The 17,828-nt window shown below is 39.9% G+C and overlaps 1 protein-coding gene across 6 annotated transcripts in view; it reads right to left on the minus strand.

The window, feature by feature from the left end:
- ELMO1 (engulfment and cell motility 1) overlaps positions 1 to 17,828 on the minus strand; it is a 305,172-nt gene that overhangs the window by 69,747 nt on the left and 217,597 nt on the right. The window contains exon 1 of one of the 6 annotated variants that reach the window (XM_054058820.1): positions 15,450 to 15,919. The exons of the other annotated variants lie outside the window; for them this stretch is intronic. The gene's annotated coding sequence lies outside the window, so the exon portion shown is untranslated. Of the gene's footprint in view, positions 1 to 15,449; positions 15,920 to 17,828 lie in introns of those variants that run through there. 6 annotated transcript variants of the gene reach the window in all.

A 17,828-nucleotide genomic window follows, 5' to 3' on the forward strand; every position in this document is an offset into this window, starting at 1 on the left:
TTTTAATACAAATATTCCTCAAAAACAAAGGGCTCCTATGTATTATTTTTTTTTATTTGTGGGAGGTGGGGATGGGAGATTTTTCCCATCTTGTCTCTTGCACTAGGAGTCCATTTTTATTCTTTACTACTGACAATAAAAATGTTGAGAGCTGATAATGCTCAGATTCCCACAGGATCAATCTACTGGTGATAAAGGCTCTTGCCACACATGCATTATACCCACAACTCCATAATTCTTCGTTTCCTTAAAACATAAATGTGGAGGATACTATGTGATCTGTACGTCTCAAAGTTCTTCTGAACTCAGAGTAGTCAATAGCCAGAAAACAGTAATTTTCATTCCACTTCATTATTAACTAAGGTTTATATTTACAATATCACTGCTTCTATTCTGTTTTGTTAGATTTGGCCTAGTTACCACTGTGCTATTGCTCCATGTTGACCAGATAAACGTTTGTCGTATACCAAAGGAAAGCAAACAGTCTCTATCCCAAGCATTTGCTGATGAAGCCATGCCTCATTTGTCAAGCTTTGACAGAGGTCACACTCCTTAAAAAGAAAAGAAACCTCACGGAAATAGTAATGAGAAAATACAAGCTGAATCTAAGTATTAGACTGGAGTTTGACATGTTCATGGACCCCCAGAGATTCTACTTAGGTACAGGTGGCGTGATATTACCAATTTGATCTACTTGAACAAAACCGACTTAAAAACTTGTCGAGGACCAGAGTCTGAGTACTACCTGAGGGTTCTTTTTGTATGTAAAATACAAAAAAACCCCAATGGAACAAAGGCCACTCCTTTAATGTATGCACTATGTTAATATTTAGGTTGCACAGATCTAATTGCTTACTGCCACAGGTACCTTTGTATGACCTTGGACACATTATTCAATCCTTCCATGCGCTCCTTCTCCTTTTATCTTACTCCTCAGCACTGAAGATCGGCTAACTACTATGTCTAAGACAGTGGATAGGACAAGTGAATGCTACAGGTGCTATTAGTATCTCTCATGTGCTCATTGATGGGCCTTGTTCACACACTCAGGATTTCAACCAATGTCACTTTGGGCTAGGATCCAGTAGGGCAAATGAAAAAGTTGAGTATTCTTGATTTCCTCAGTTTTACCTAGGAACTTCATCTAAGAAATACAATTTTCAGATATGAGACTACTTCATTTAAGAAATGAAATCTTGAGATAAGCAGTCCCCTTGTTCTATACTATGGCACATTCTACAGGCCACTTGGTTCCGGCTTAAAATATAACGCTTAAAGGGCATTGGGAAATGCTGTGTCCTGAAGCATGCAACAAGAAAGACAGAATAGCAATTTAATAGTTTCTTCTGCTCTAATGTCTATTACTGAGTTCCAGGGATGGGACCTGGATGATCCAAGCTATCCTTTTCAGTTCATTGTTCATTAGTCTTTTCATTTCTTGTGCCCGATTTAAAAGAAAAAGAGGAAAAAAGCTGATAGTAGCCTTCAGCATTCTTAGCTGATTAGGGTAATGAGGAAGAGACCATTTTATAAAGCAGCTCACAGATTCTTTCTTCTTTCAAATTTCAGAATGCAGCTGGTTTCAGCCTCCCAGCTGGCAAAGACGGGACTCCTCACTGTAAGTACTCTGCTTAATCTGGGGACTTCTCAATCAGGCACAGCTGAAGTAGTGGCATGATTATAGGCCTTGGTCAAGTGTCGCAATACAAAATGATTTATATTAATCAGCATTCTCTAGAATCAGTGGAAAACAAATCCAATACAACTACAGACCTTTAAAGAAGACTTTCTAAGCCCACCACTCTTTCTTGTGTCTGAAAATAACCTCCTGACAGATGGCATCCAAGTAATCAAACATTTACGGCAGCAAAAGACCAGCACACAGCCTGAACATCATGGATATGTATTCAGCACTGTACAGCACCTCCTGTAAATTCTCTTTCTGTGTTCACAGTGGCTTTGACCATAAGGAAAACTTAACCTTTCTCAAATTTCAGTACAATGGTGAATACTTCAATACTTCTGGAGAGTTCCAACTTGTCAGAAGCCATCCACTATTGTCCATGACCACAAAAAAACCTGACTGTCTCTACTGTTACTGAACACTTACATTAAATGCTTACGCTAAGATGGGTGTGCCAAGTCTCCTGATTTGTGATAGAATAAACTACTATACACAGGCTATGTTAAACCCCACTTCACAGACAATTCACAGAGTTAAAGAAGAAAAATGGGAGGGGAGAGCAGACTTGGCTAGCTCTGCCCAGCTCTTAGGGCTCTGAGGTTAAGAAGCCAAATGCTTTCTTGCTCTGCTTTCATGAAGGCAACTTCTCTCTCTGTCAATGCTATTTTGCTTTGAAGCCTCACACTAAAGCAGTAGCTTCTGATTGGCCACTATGGGGTATGACAGAAAGAAGGATCTGGGAATAAAAGATAAGCAAGGTAGAAAAGTGTGTCAAAGGAAGCAAGAAAGAGGAGAGTTACTGCAGTCAAATTTCTTATAATAACAGGGTGAATTTGGACCAGATTCCAGTCTGTCTCTCACACTGGATAAAGGCAGGTTTTGGACCCAAAACTGGTACTATTTGTGAATACTGATAGATTTAAATGTAACGAGAAAAGCATCCATTTTTAAACTTTAAAAAAACTCTAATACTCAGGAACTGGAACAGGCACATCAGATTATCTACCCTAGATCAAGCTCCAGATGACCACATGGTTTAATGCTTTGATTCCACCTCCAGCAAACAAGACTCTGCCTTACTGACCAAAACCTATGGCTCCAGAAACACAAGAAACAGCCTGTAGGAATCCAAACTGTTCCTCACATCACCAACATTACCCACATTGGCTCTATCAGAGCATGCACCTTTTTGCTCACTAACATGATCAGAGTCATTAACTTCCCCTCATTAGCAGTGTTTTCCACTATGTCTCTGCATAGGCTTGGATACGCTGAGAGAGGCCAGGCACTGGAATCTCCTTTATTCTGCACAGGACAGCATATAAGCCCAAGGAACAGAGAGGGTGGTTTTAATTAATGCAACATAAACAAAACTGCCTGAAAACATAGTGAAGAACAGAGGCTCAGCCTTCTGTGGGTCAGACCCAAGGGCTACGTTCATACCCTGGGGCATCTTCATTATCCACAGCTGAGCTGCACAAGGGATTAATTTAACCCTCAGAAAAGGGTCGAGAGAAACTGAGAGAGGAACAGAACAACCCATTAATAAGAGATATAAGGATACATGTTCACAGAGTTTAGTTCAAATTCCTCTTTTCAGTTGCTGTTTTTAGTGCAAGTGGGTGCATATAGTAACATTACCATTTCTGTTCTGCTTTCTCTGCTGTTGTCAGATCGCTTTCTTTTATTATATATTCCCAAATGACTTTTATTTTAAATCATTAAATCCTCAAAACCCGTAAAATCTGGTTAAGTACTATGAGGCTTGTTCACCTATTTACTTGAATTTCTTCTTTTCCTTTCTTTTAACAAATTCTTAAGATTTATCTGTAAAACCAGAGAATGATTTTTTTTTTTTTTATGAAGCTCCTTTCTATTTTATAGCTGATGGTTTGAGTTGTGGGCTGCAAGCAGTGTTCTTATTCCAGAGAGAGAACGCTGTCAGATTCTAATTGTGACTGTGTACCTTAGGTGTAGAACTGTGTCATAGCCCATTATTGTATCAGCTGCCACTATTAAGCCAGAAAAAAAACCCAGAAACATTCTAGGACTCAGCATTTTTGATACTCGGGGGCACATTTTTGGTAGCTTATTCTTATATTCCTAGCCCCTTCTTCACTGAAGATGATTGTTATTAGGTCAACATGGTGAAGACACTACACTGTATTTTAATTGTTTTGATGAACTAATGCATCCCAATGTAACTGGAAGCAGTGGAAAATGTAAATGATACAGAAATGATGCAAATACTTTTCCCAACCCCAACACTCATAGAAACAATATAGAAGATCTCTGTAATAGATACCTAATTGAAGGTGACCTACCTACTGTCTCCAGAACAATTAATATGGCCTGTTATCTCTCTCTTCTCTCCTCCCTCTCCTTTTCTTGAGGGTTCCCTCGCTCCTTCCTACTCAAGAAGCCAACCTGCAAGCCTTTCCATGAAACAGCAGGACTACATCTTGTTCTGAGAAAGGGTAAATGCACAGGAGGAGGATACATTGGCTCTGATCATGGTGCCGGATCTCCTCAATTGGGCAATAGTGAAGCAGCTCATGACCTTGAGCTTTCACTTGACATGATATTGCCCAACAAACAATCAAACTGGTATTACTGGTCTAGTCTAAACCTTAACTCTGCCCAGCTATGGCCTACCATTTATTTTGACACACGTTATAGTTATTCACATTTTAGCTCTTTCAGACACAAATTTGTGTCTAACACTGATAAATTAGAGTTTTGAAGAAAGATAGCCCTCATTTGGACCCAGTGAGCCAGAAATAAAGTTAACTGAACATCAGGAACAATACCAGGGTTTGCACATAGCACTGCTTTATTCTTGCTTCTCTACTGCTTTTGTTAATGGAAATATCACATCTCCTTTAAGAAACTAGAATCGTAGTGCTTTAATTACAAAAGTGTCCTTGGCTAATAAAATGGATTTATATCCATAAACTTTATTGCAGGCCCTTTGCAAGGAAATCTTAACCCTATAGGCACAAATCTACTTTTACGTCCTCTGATTTGCACCTTTCTTTCTGCTCCTGGGTTTTGCTGAGTATTTTCTGGCCATCATTCTACTCTGGTAATGTACAGAGTGAGTGACTTTGACTTCACCTTTCCAGAGTTTGAGAGACAAGTCCCTTTTTTAGTTGTCTTTGTTTTAAGTAACTACACCGAAGATCTCCAGAAGACACAACCTTCTTGCCACTCTATGTGATAAAAGAGAGCAGAAGTTATATAACCTGTATCTTAATTTAGTATATATCCCACAGGTAGCTAGCTTGCCAGCTACTGTCACGCGTCTGCAGCTTATTCCTATGTTATGTTTAAAGGGTAGCTTCTGACAGAACGCCAGTTTGGTCAATGTAGATTTTATAATGCCTCTCTGACAGTAAGCTGGAGCAAATCTGAGTGGTGTTAATGAAAAGCTACTGGATGTCATCTATAAACACCTACAGTCTAACTCCTGATACTTGCACTGTTTAAAGTGGGAACACTGTTTTTATAGCATTATCATGGTATTTATATTTCTAAAGTCCTTTATCCTTTAGGTAATGATTCTCTAAAACAAACCTGAGAGGAGTATAAGGTGAAATGACTGAGTATTTAAAAAGAGATCCACCTAATTCTGGAGGTTCATTAACAGCATTTGGCATTGAGGGGGGGGGGGGGGAAGAGGAGGGGAGGTGTTGCACTGTGATACGCCTAAAATCTGGCTCCCCTTCTCTTTCTTCCTAATAGCAATCTAGAACACGTAGGGTAGGATAGCTACACTGGAAGTGATGCAGCCAGCAAATGCTGATATTTCAATGAAATCTTTGACAGTTATTGTGAGGTATTCTCTCTTAACCTGGGGGGAGGCAAGCCTTACTAAAGCAAAGAGCTCAGGGAAACAGTGGACTGCCAGATCAGTGAGCAAAGCAAATAGTCTGTAAAAGAAAGCTCTTTTTCATGATTCTAACTGAAGTTTTGCCAGAGGTGGGATTCCTCTGGCAAATAATAATAATTTTTATCATTATGGCAGTAAAGGCATCTTCAAAGGTCCACGGAGAAAAATGACATCTAAGCATTATACTGAAACCAACTGCTAGACCAGTGAAACTCATTTAAAAGAAAATCCAACAACACTTAACTGGCTGCTAGGTTAAGCTACTTTCTATTTAAAGACCAGAAAGTTCAGTGTGCCTCTTGATGAGACCAACACAACTGACTGCAGGGGGTTTGGATTATCACATTTAGAATCAGTGGTTAAGGATGCCACAAGATTAATAGCAGCGCAGACAGAATCTCACTCAAGTGATCAAAGGCTGTTGTCAAACACACACAATTTAATCTTCTTTATCAAACCTGAAAATACACATAAAATAGTAGAAATCTGCTCTTTTTCTTCCTTTTCAAACTCACACCAAAGTCCTTTTTATAGGCAAAATATTTTCAGAACTCAACTCCTCCTCAAGACTGATAGCAGCAAGAAAATAACTTGAATGGTAGGTAACATCTTTATGCTGTTGTACAGCCTTCTTTCACTTATATATTTGTCAGTATGGTATATGTATTGATTTAATTATTTTTTTTTTGAAGACGCTTTTTAAGTCTGCCTAGAATCCCAGCAAAAATAAAAATAACTTGACAATACAGATATCTGCATGTTCTGCAGAAACTTACATTTCCAATGATAAGCCTGTGATTTGTATTAGTAAGAAGTCTTCCAGGACTACAGAGAAGGCAAAAGGTGAAGTATTCCTAGATTATTTATAACACCTATACACACTGAGCAAACCATTTTTCTTCTTACATCAGCACCACCAATCATCCTGGTTATCTCCTCCTCCTTCATAAAACTAGATTTTCCAGCAATTTCTAATAAGTGGATTCTTGCATACTAGTGGCATATTAAGAAAAAATGTCCTGTCCTCAAGACCAAGGGACTCAGCTTTCCTAAGAAACCTCATCTTCTTTTTAAGGTAGCTCAAATCATGTTCAGATAGTGTTTGCATACTGGACTAATCTCACTGAAATCCATAAAATGGCTCCTGCTTAGCACAACCGAGAACTACAGAATTTTTTATTAAACAGTCTGTTCCTAGATACAAAATAAATGCACTTTGGTTAATTATCTTCTCTCTTTCTCATACATAGAATATTGCAGAAAAAGAAAAACAAATTGTAAAAAATGTAACCAAGACATTATTATTTCATTTTTTTATAATAGATATTAAAGTAGCAGCCTCTTTTCTGGGCTTTATTTCAAGACTTGCACCAGCCCACTGCAAAGTTAAAATAAACGTAAAATGTTACAGCCAGAACTAAAGAGCTAAGCACCTACAGCAGGGCTTGATTATCAACCTCTCACGTTCTAAAATGCACACGTCTACTTCTGCTGAGTCAATGTGGTTATAAAAATAGTGGATTCTTTTTTTGAAAAAAGTTTCCCTACTTCTTTAAGGCTGTTAGGGTTAGCATGGGCTATATATAGGCATCAATGAAAAGGAGGAAGTCTTACTCCGCTCTCCTACTGTTCACTGCAGGTAAGAGGAGCTTGCAGGTTTTCAGCAAAATCTCTGCTATCTCTTGACTAAACTGGAATTATCAACAGGGGACAATTGCACAGTAGTGAGATAAATCAGTACTATTACAGAATGACTTGGAATGATGAAACAATGTGATTGACTGTGCTGCTGGACTGTAGCAGACAACTTGGCTACAAGTACTTTCTTCTTCTTTATCCCTGTATCCTAAGAGCAAAGCAAGTAACAAGCTGTTCACACTGGTGGAAGAAACACTCTTTTTTATATATTGGTATTTAAAATAGTTGCTTGTTTTGTAACTGACTCACATAGAGTCCTTTAACATCTTTCATGTTCTGTAGGAGGAGGGTGTCTTTTGACTTACTGCACAGTAAAATTTGACCACTTCACTCCAGAAGACACACAATCCCTTGATTCTGGAGACCAGTCTGAAACTGATGGGAATTCTAGCATTTATTTCAATACAGCCAAGGTTTCGCCTTCTGCACTGGTGTTCCTTTTAATCAGCTCCCAAGTTTGCACCCTGAGCAAATGCTGACATAAGGAACAAATAATGCTGAGGCAACTGGAATTGCAAAGCAGGATTGCTGTGCTATGTACCAAAACTCCCACACAACCTACTGCATTCACCTTTCATGGGTGCTCTGTAGCACTGGCCGCAGGGAGATGCTCCAAATGGGTTCTGGCATCAGAGATGCACAATCATCTCTTTAGGTTATTTGGTTTGCCAGCACTAATGATGCAGAGGAAATGAACAGGCCACCAGATGAAGAGCATGATCCGAAAGGATCTGGACATAGGCCCAGGTGTCTGCTTGTACAGGAGATCACAATGAAATGTGCAAATTTCTTTACAATCACAAGAGCTACACATTATGATTACCTTTTTGCAGCCCAGTATTGCAAACTGCAAGAACCTCTGGGATTTTGGTGCAATAAAGCCTTTAAATCATACCTCAACAAAACTTCTGGAACAAGCAGCAACTGAGCTCTGGTGTTAAAGTTTCAAATCATATAATTAGCCATGGGGCTTTCCTATATTTTTCACATTACAAATCTGTCATATATCTCTTTGACTGAAAAAAACAGGTTTCATTCCATTACCAATACCCAGTAACACTTAACAGAATTTTAAAAAGTGACTATTTCCATCTTGGCTGAAACCTGACAGCACGGTGCTTTATAATTTAAAAAATCTGACGCACATCAGCAATTGTTTGTCTTACCAAACCAATGATAAATGCTAATGATCAGATCTGTATGCCTGAAACATTTGATATTTATTCCACCAAAGAAACTCCTGGTTAGCAGTTCCTAGCTTATACCTTAAATACATAATAAAAATTCAAAGCCTTGACATTTTCTGGGCTAAAACCTCTAGCAGTGAAAACTGTTATTGGGATTGGTGCAAAGTTCAGTCTGGAGTAGAGACCCATGACTTTCAAATCATAGAAATCCCGCATGCAGAGGTGGGCTGATACATAATTTCATGTATGAACAAACAGAACTGATTCTGAGATTCGCTTGTAGCTTTTCTGTACCATTAGAAATGAGCATAATTCCACTTGCTACTGAAAATGGGACTTTAGACATTCTAAGCATAACCCCAAAACATTGTGCTGCTGTTTGAGATAGGGTGTTAATCTGAAGAGGGGATTTTAAAAGATAAGTTTGGAGTAAGAACAAAGGAATTCGTGAAACAACTATGAATAGACTTTCCACTCTTCTAGTAAAATTGTAACTGGGTTATAATAGCATTTAAAGGCAGAAAAATTCAAGACCTATCAATATAATACAACGTCTCACCGCAGTTACAAAGGATCAGAAGTATTTCTAACTCAAGGACTTGCCTATTTACTCTATGCACCAAAGCAACTAGCAGCATAAAAGTTAGAGGTGTCATGAGCATCATGTACCTCTTTACAGCTGCAGCTGTTTCAAAGCATAAACCCAAGAGCTTGAACACATAACAAAGGATATCATATCAGAGAGGCTCCTCCTTCTGAAAGCTGAGCAGAGCTTCTGTCAGCCAGATGTCTTAATTCCACCCTACAAAAGGTGAGTATGGAGAGATGGAGACGAAAAAGTCCCTCGTGAAGGCACAGAGAGAGTCAAGAGACAAGACTGCTTGATCTATGGTCCTTCCCTTCCCAGTTGCTAGTGCCAAAGGTACCTTTTGACCTCTTGTGTTGAATACAGGGACTGTGAATCAGTTTTCTTGCGTTGTTCCTCAGCATCATGCTGAATTATCAGATGCAGAGGTGATAATCTTGTGGGTGGGACAAAAACTGGGACATACTTCCCTTGAAGAGTGTTCAAGGCAGTAGCTCCATCACATTCTGGCGCATCCCACTTAGCTCAAAGTTGAGGACTCTACTGTAGCTTCTTGTGCTGCGGCAAGGGCACAACACAGCAAAATACACACTTTGACTCCCCTGTGCCTCATATCCGTGATCTAGGTAGATGGAGGGAGGACAGGCTCTGCAAAGTCACTGTGCTGCTTTCACACAGGACAGCAGGAAACACAAGCAGATGAGCAGAACTGCATTTCTTGCTCTGCAGATACTTAGTAGGACAGTCATGGTAGTCCTTCAGGAAGTAATTCATTGGAGCTGGGATAAAGCTATGATTTTATACCATTGCCAGAGAAAGGTGGAAACTGGGAAAGACACCACACCTTGATGAGGGGCTCCAAAGGCAGTATAAAATGACGCCATCCTTTGCAGTGGATTCTGTTAGGCAGCAGGAAGAACCTTATTAAGTTCCATGGCAAAGCACTCACAAAGTTAAATTTTTAGGGATCTAGAAAATCCAATTTTATTTACATTTTCAGGTCTGTTCATTTACCTCAGTGAGGCTAACAAATAAAGAAATGTTCAGTTGTTTCTGAACGGAAGAGCTGCAGCTGATCTTGAAGGTCTTCCCTTCATTTCCAAAATTTGTAAGTGCATGCCTTTTATAAATGTGAACTCATACAATTTTTTTTCACCACTTCCTCCACTTTTTTTTTTTTTTTTTTTTAATATATATATCCACTTCATCCTCACAGGTGTCAAAATACAGCAACAGCTTTGATCTTACTGGAGATAACCAAATGTGGCTAGATTCTTCTTTATGAAATGCAGACTGGGACTGGATCCAGAGGTCAAGCCAGAAGGTTACACATGGTGCAAACCTAATTTAAAAGAAAATCCCTTTGTGTGGCTTTTAATATGCCTTTGGATGTGAATCTTGAAATACCTAGCTGTGAAAGCTGCTCTCAGTATCACAATGTTCCAAGTCTTAAGAAAATTGAAGTTCAAAGAGAAGGGAAAACTAAGAGAGTTGGGTTTGTAGCTATGGAACAAGCACTTGCTTTGCCACATCAAAAGCACTGTTAAAAGCAGTCCTTCAATTCAGGATAAGAGCATACCATTTGATATATTAATTTGACAATGTGCTAGCATTAATAAGAAGATCTCCTTTTTCACCCCATTACAAGACTGATTTTGTACATTACAGAGGAGTTTAAAAGGCCCAAACTACAGTTAATCAAAGTTCTACTTTATACAAAGGTCATGTGTGTCCTCCGAGGCCTGACTTTCACATGTTTTTTTGAAACCACTGAATTCTTAAGTAGTAAAACCTGCCAGAATTTGTGTGACGTCTACAAAAAGAGATCTATTCCCCACAGACTTTTTAAAATGCTGTAGGTTTGTTGCAATACATATGGGTTCTGCAAGTTACTGACATCAAGGATGAATAACTCAATTTTTCATTTTTCAGAGTGAATATCACCTCCTTACTGTATTGGAACTTTACGTGAGTGAGGTATGTATGCAGATGATGCTACACTGGGAAGAGTAAGTATGGAAGACAAAACACTGACCAGTGACATTGCCTCTGATTCTTGATAAAGAGCCTAAAATTGAGACTCCTTCAGACAAAGCCAATCTTTCTTCCTATCATGCTTCTCCTCACAGGGGCATGTCCCTAAATGGGGCCGTAATTCCTAACAATGAGGAGTGTGGGGAGAGTGAATTTCTTTTTCTTAACTGGGGGGCAAAACACCTGGAGTGAAAGAACATGGGGCAGAGCAGAAGGAATTTCACTCCACTAGAGCAGGGGAGGACTCAGATACATCCCAGCGATGCTATCTCAAGAGAAAGGGAGTTAATAAAAAATTCCACTTGTGGCCATCACTGTTGCTGTTCTCACCTTTCCAAAGAAGCAGCAGGTGAGGCAGAATATTAATTTGTTACAGTATTTAAGTCCTCTAGAAGACACCAAATCAAAATGTAGAAAGGCATTTATAATATCTTCCTTTACCATTTTTGCAATTAAGAACTGTAAAAAGCAATGGGTATTTAAGTAAATGAACACCATAAAAGCAACACACTTGGGTGGGGGCAGACATTCTTCTAGGGGGTTACACTGGGCTAAACCAATTACAAATGGTAACATATGTGTGGTAGTGACACACGATTCCTCTTTATAAGACCACTCTTGAACTCCTGCCAAAAAATCCCTCTGTACACCACTTAGTGCTTGAAGACAATGGAAGAATAATGACAGGTCTGTAAAATCTGCTGGAATTGACAGTTCTTATTGTTCTGAAAACTTTTTGTGACGCATAGGAGTTTTCAGATTAGCATTGCACAATGTGGAACAAAACGGGTGTCAAGCAAATCAATGGGCTTTTCACGATTCACTCATCTTTGTTTTACTGCTGTTCCATTTCTATTCTGCACTTGGTGTTGCTTTGTCGTGTGTGCTTGCCATTTGAGATGCCAGTGTGCATAAACTGAACAGGGAGCAAGAGCTTCCTGTGACTTTGCATGATGCTCTATGTAAGCCAAGTTCTAGCATGAAGTAACTTTTCCTAAAAATGTTGGTTTTTTTCAAATGCGAAAATAAGTAACTATTCTCATTTGAGCAGCTAGTCTCACTTGGAGTTATGACTGTCCGCAATCATTTGATGCAAATACATTGAGCCATCTAAAGAAGAATATTTGGTTTGTAGTTTGTGTAAAAGCCATACCTACACACTTGAATAATGGGGTGAAGATAAAAACACTATTGAAGCAAAACTGAAGGCTGGTAGCTCTAGCATCTGTTTATCTAGAACATGAATGACTACAATGTTTTTATTGAAACTAAAGGAGGGGTAAGATCCAGGAAAAGAATTAAATATTCAAATTTAATACCTCTGGATACATATAAAGCCTCCCTTCTGGATTTCTGCTCTACACTTCCAGTATAGACTAAGATATGGAATGAGGCTCTGAGAGCAGACAAAGGATAACCCATGAAGTTTAAAGCCCATGTGAACAAGTAAAAACCCGTGGAATGCCCATTCCACTCAGGTTTTTAACATTAACTTTGCTGAGGCAAATAGAGAGGAAAAATAACTCGCTATCTTTGTAAAACTCTTGCTCTTCCAAGAGAAACACAAGCATGAGACTGAAGATCAGATCAATGTCTGGTGGCTTCTCTTGTAAGTTAATGGAGACGTGCCAAATTGGTCTGGCACCAAGTGTTTCAGAAGACATATGAGCCCATCGAACCAAGTGTTTTCCAATGCAACCAATTAAAGCTACCCCAAGATAGCATTTTTCAGCTTCTGCATCCTCCCAACTGCTGCCAGCATGCCACAGCTTTCACTGAAGCCTACTCACTCCTCTGTTGCTGGAACTCTTATAGCCTGGGAATCTGAAATGCCTCTCCCACATAGATCATCCCCAAACACTAACGGCAACCAACTGTTCTCTGCACAATCAGGTCAAAAATCTAATGTAAGTATGGCTTTGAATGCAACGCAATTTTTTCTACCTCAGGCACTACTGTAGTTTGAAGCCCTCAGACAGATTGATCCAATGCACGACCCAAAGCTTAGCAGATACAAACTGTCTCCCTCCTTCCCCTTCCCCCTCCTTTATCTGCTGATGCACAGGGACAGACAAGTAAACAAATCCCTTCAAACAAGGTTATGGGAGATATAGGAACTCTATCACTCACACAGTATTTACCTAATGCTAGTGACTGAACTTGAGAAGTTTATGTTGTTTGAACTATATCCCTGGAGTGCTAACAAGAACTAAAATCACCTTAAAAGTTGCAGTGACTTTCTCCTAGGCTCTCACATTACCAATCAGAAAATAAAGCAGAACACAGTAGGTATAGAATAAAAAAACCACAAAAAGTACAACGGAGCTTCATTTTGATGCATCCGAAAGGTGTTCAAAATGACCAGCCTGAAGCCAGGAACAACCCAAGCACACAAGGTGTGCAAGAGTCCAAGCTCTCCCTCAGCTTTTTATGGAATATCTCAGCCTAAATCAAGGCATCCACCTCCAAGATGGGGAGTAGGCACATTGATTTGCCTGGGCTGACATACATGACGGGATTTTCAGCTACATCAATGCTAAGTAAATACAAATGGAATGATACAAGTCCCTGGGGAAAGTGACATAGCAGCTAACTATATGCTTAATTAAAAAAAAATAAAAATCATTCTTAGCACTCACATTGCTGCTAAGCAAAAATACATATTGCAATGAGAGCTAACAGTTACCTTGTTTTTTATATAGATTAATAAATATTCATTGTTTCTAAGCTCAGTGCCATAGGATGCCTGGGGCCATCATTTCTATAAAAGACATCCCACACATCCCTGGGAAACACAGTGAAAAGTGATTTACAACTATGATTTTAGAAAAGGCAATAATTCACACTTAATGAGTGGTCCTCCTGCATCTGTGATACATAGGGTTAAAGATTTAAAAGTACACAGCCTTAATACAATATAGCCTTCACCAACAGGAACTCTCATTGTATCGATGCCCTGAATTCCATGTTCCATATTTTTCTAATTTATTTTGGTCAAACAGTTCTTGAAAACACAATTCTTTTCAACATAAACTCTTAGGCAACGTTGATGCCTTTAACTGAAAGGATAAGCCCCATGGACACACCTTCCTGCTACAACTTGCACAGCAGTATCTTAAAAGCAAAGATGACCAATCAAGCCACATCTAAAAGAAAAAATAAAAATCACACTCTCAGCATGAGATTCCCAGACAGCAATGTAGCTTTTCGGCAGCTCCCAAGACCGGGAAAGGAACTTGTGTCTTAGTTCTAAAATGAATGCAAGACATCACAAACGGATCTCTAAAAAGCCGTCAGCTTCATATGATGGTTGCACCTAGTCTGGTTACTAAAAATCTCTGATACACATAACCAGCTCAGGCAAAATAGTTTTTTTCTATATCTTTTTCTTCCTATTTCTGTCCTTTCTCCTATCTATTTTCACAAACCAGATAAGATGACTACAGCCTCTAAGAGCGTTAAGCAGAGTCACTCACAAGCTCCGTGCAGCAAAGCTCTCTGTCTAACAGCAAGTACCTGATAAAACATGAACAATACTGAGTTAAATTGATGGCTGATGCAGATCAAGTAACCCCAGCGGGTTAGCAAGGGACAGATTAGCACACACATACCCTTCTAAATATAATGTTTCTGCTTAACAGAATCAAAAGCAGAGTTCCAACAGGCAAAGGTATCAACTTCCAACTCATGCCCCACAATGGTGAAAAAGGTAACTCTTCACACTTCTAATGTAGTCACCTGTTTCATCAACAAACAGGAACGATTTTGAATGAAAGGCATTTTTAAAAAGCCTTCTCCAAAAGACAATTTTTTTTTTTTTTAAAAAAAATGAACATATAGGGCAGGAAAAGTAATGAATCTCTGTGCTGAGCACAGTGACAAATGATGAGCAACTTGTGCTTTCCTGACTAAGGGTCTGAAGTAGTGTTTGACAAACCATTGTAATAACGTGCCTTGGTTACGTGTTGGTAATAATCATACGTGTTGGTATGATTATACCAACAACACAAATGCTAGTCACTACAAATGGGCACCTTGGACTTTTCTGCCTGTGATATTCTGGTCCATGTAGTTTACTTTCCTTTTCAAACACAGAGGCGTTCTGAAATGCCTCAGGGAATACAGCATCCTTCCACTGACTAATCTTAATTAGGCTAAACAACCACCCAAGGCAATACAAACAGTTAACTAGTTTGTCCGATGCCTGAAACCATTAGAAGGAACACATCTCCCTACATGTAAAACAAAACCAATAAATCCTTCACAGTAATCACAGTTCTTACTAATTTGCTTTTGCCATTCCTTGAGACTATTTATTCATCTGTGCCCGGGCTGAAATAGCACGATAAAGTACACAGATTTACTTACAGAGATCCCGTAGCTCCATCGTTCCCGATGACAAATTCGCCTCCCACACGACAGCAAGTGAATGACTTAATGCTGCTTTTTGTGGAAAGCACAATGCGCGCAAGCAGCAGATGGTCTCCGACGAAGCTCTCTAACGAGATCCGTTCTCGGCATAGCCATGTGAGAGGAGCAGACCCCCTCCTTTGCACACACACCTTTGCCTGCTCTCCAGTCCCCGCGCGCTAGGGCAAGCGTGTAGCTTTGCTTATGTTGCGGGTACCCGGCGGCCAGTCGGGCTCCCATTGGCACGGCCAAGCAGCAGCAGCCAATCGCAGCCCGCTCCCGTTTTGGGGAAACTCCTGCCCATTTATCTCATCTTGGGAGACCATATTCCCGAGGAAGAGTGCCGCTCCCCTAGCATCCTACCATCAGACGGCAAGGAAAATAAATAAATAGGAGCTCTCCACCTCTGGGTCTCGCCCTCTCTGCCTGCCAATTTTCCCCAGTGGCCCAGCGCTTGCCTGGAGAGTGCGTGGCAGCACTGATGGGGACCTGGCACCCGCGTCCACCTAGGCTGGGGCCGCGGGGGAGCGCGCTGGAGCTCCACAATTACTCGCTCCATCACCATGGAAACAGCCTGGATGCAGGGGCTGGATTTGTGTAGCACATCTGCTGCCAGGCTCATAATCAACTGCAATCTCATCTTTTTTCCCTCTGCTCTCACTGCTTATTTGATTGCAAGTTTGCTTTCTCTTTTCATACATGCTGGGAAAGTACACACAGACAGAGCTGTGCACACGTTGACTTTCTCAAACACACCTTGCTATGCGTATGCATTTGAACATTTGTACACAAGAAGTATTCAATCGTATGTGTGCATTTTCTAAGGAGGTACGCTCCCTCTGTACTCGGGTAATACACATTACTCATATTTCAAGTTTGAGTAAATGACCAGCAAATGACAAAACTGCTGAATGGGCTGTCAAAAAACTATATTTCACTTTTCAGTTCCGTAAATCGCATCTGTCCAAAATGAGGTCAAAATCTGACATAACTATTCTGAAGCTTCCTATTCACTCTGCTGTTTTGTTAGTGGGCTTCCAAAATGATAGCTATCACCCAGAGACCAGCCTGAGACTTCAGGCAACTATTTCTACACAATGTTCCCTACTCTGCCCAGGGCCTGCTGAAACACACCAACAGGAAAACTTCATGTGCAAAAGGGCTGTTATCCACGGGTATAAATTTCTGTGCTACCCTTTGGCAAGACAAGACAGAAGAGATGACTAGGTCAGAAGAGGAAAGAAAGCAAAGGAACTTGGCAGTTTGATGTAATTTCTGGCTGCTCCTTACATTTTCTCTGGGACACCTGAAAGAACTGTCCATCCTTTCCATGCTTCTGAGACCAAAACTGCAGAACAGGGAGGAAACCCAAATGCACACATTTACACTGCAAAGATAAACCCAGACACTGACATACAATTACAATGATGCTTGAGACGAATTTCAGATGGGAAAAGGACGTTTGTTTTTCATGAACACTTTCTTTCATTTATTTAACTACAAGAAGAATAAAAAAATGACGGTCCTTCTGAAAAAAAAAAAAAACCCAAGACATTCTTGTACTGCTTTAATAACAGATATCCATTGCATCAGCCATTGTAAATAATGGAGTTTTAAAATACATTGTGACAGAGTCTTACAGGTAGATTCCCATATCTCCTTGTGTAATAAAGGCCATTCCTTGTTAAATGTCTTCTACTAGACTTCTGTGCACTTAATTCAGAGTCCAGGAAGGTCTTTGAAGCATGTTGGTCTAGTGTTCATGAATAAGCAAGGCCAAGAACAGGGAGTTAAACCAGGAGATCTGGCTTTTCAGGGCATCTGTCACTTAATTATCATTTTAACAGAGAAAGCAGTTTTTAAGATAACTGTATTTTTTAATGGCTCAGGATGCCATAAGGATCACTTCTTGCAATGCTGTACCTGTTCTGGCTTTTCATCTCTCTTTAGAGCACCATCACCTCCCATTTCCCGAAGCACCATCACTATAAATCATTACTCTGAGCTTGCCAGCTTTTGCAGCTATTCTTTTAGTTCTGAAACATTAAATTTTGGAAAGATGTTCAATGCGCAGTTTAGGGGAAGGGTGAGGGGGCTAATTAAAAACCCTAGATTTGCTGACAGGACTTGCCAGGAAAAGAGCAATCTATCCAGTTCCATCCCTCTCCCATTCCTCCATCCACCTAAATCACACAGGGGAGAGGGTGGGTCTGACGGTGTGGAGCATACCCATCATTTACATGTGAATGATGAAGCAGCTCAGCAGTTCCAACATTTGCTAGCTGTTACTGTCATGTCTTACAGATTGGAAGTATTGTCAATATGTAAAGCTTAAAA

Source organism: Cuculus canorus, chromosome 2 (genome assembly GCF_017976375.1).
Source record: "Cuculus canorus isolate bCucCan1 chromosome 2, bCucCan1.pri, whole genome shotgun sequence".
Classification (NCBI taxonomy): Eukaryota; Metazoa; Chordata; class Aves; order Cuculiformes; family Cuculidae; genus Cuculus; species Cuculus canorus.